General features: G+C 41.9%; 1 non-coding gene across 1 annotated transcript; it reads left to right on the forward strand.

Annotated features, from left to right (window-relative positions):
- Positions 1-837: 837 nt before the first annotated feature.
- On the forward strand, positions 838-943 carry LOC112582372. Its single transcript, XR_003106911.1, has one exon. It is a non-coding gene; the product is annotated as a U6 spliceosomal RNA (small nuclear RNA).
- The last annotated feature ends 323 nt before the right edge of the window (positions 944-1,266 follow it).

Raw genomic sequence — 1,266 nt, forward strand, 5'->3', positions numbered from 1 at the left:
GCTTCAGTCGTGTCTGACTCTGTGCGACCCCATAGACGGCAGCCCACCAGGCTCCCCCATCCCTGGGATTCTCCAGGCAAGAACACTGGAGTGGGTTGCCATTTCCTTCTCCAATGCATGAAAGTGAAAAGTGAAAGGGAAGTCGCTCAGTCGTATCCGACTTCTAGTGACTCCATGGACTGCAGCCTACCAGGCTCCTCCTTCCATGGGATTTTCCAGGCAAGAGTACTGGAGTGGGTTGCCATTGCCACCCCAATACAAAATAAAAAGTTTAGCATTTGGAAAAAAAGTGGGGGGAAAGATTACATAAAAGGCAAACAGAACAAGAGAGAGATCAAAGCAATGACTAAGAACCAGGTATGAGGAAGATATGAGAGTATAGAAATACATAGATACTGGGGAGCAAGGCATCAGAAGTCACACTCAAGTGGGAAGAAGAGATTCATATTTTCCAGCATAAGGAAGTTAATTAGAAACCAAGAGGTCAGAGGGTTTTAGATGTAAGGAACACAGTCAGCAAATAGAGGACGTGAGAAGTAATGGATACTTTTGTATTGTTGGACTTCCCTGGTGGTCCAGTGGTTAAGACTCCACACTTCCATCTGAAGGGGGGAGGGTTTGATTCCTGGTGGGGGAACTAAAATACCCCATGCTGCATGGTGAGATCAAAAGAAAAAAAAAAAGAAAGAAAGAAACTGAGGCGGTTTTTCTGGAGCCAAAAAATAAAAGATCATGGGCCCTGCAGTCAGACTTTGATCCCTACACTAACTCTGGGGACCTAGCTAAGAGAAGTCTCAGTTTCTTCTTGGATAATATGTATATTAAAGTGGCTATCCAGTGCTCACTTTGGCAGCACATATATTAAAACTGAAACAATACAGAGAATATTAGCATGGCCCCTGAGCAAGGATGATGTGCAAATATGGAAGCATTCCATATTTTCACATGTACCATCTTAGAAAATGGTACCAGTGAATGTAAATGATGCAACCACTATGGAGAACAGTATGATGGTTCCTTACAAAACTAAAAATAGTTACCATATGATTCAGCAATGCCACTCTTGGGTATATATCTGGAGAAAATCAGAATTCAAAAGATACATGCACCCTAATGTTCCCTGATGCACTATTTACAATAGCCAGGACATGGAGCAACCTAACTGGCCATTGACAGAGGAGTGGATAAAGAAGATGTGTACATATATATAATAGAGTATTACTCAGCCATAAAAAAAGAACAAAATAATGGCATTTGCAGCAACAT

Source organism: Bubalus bubalis, chromosome X, assembly GCF_019923935.1.
Source record: "Bubalus bubalis isolate 160015118507 breed Murrah chromosome X, NDDB_SH_1, whole genome shotgun sequence".
NCBI classification, from domain to species: domain Eukaryota; kingdom Metazoa; phylum Chordata; class Mammalia; order Artiodactyla; family Bovidae; genus Bubalus; species Bubalus bubalis.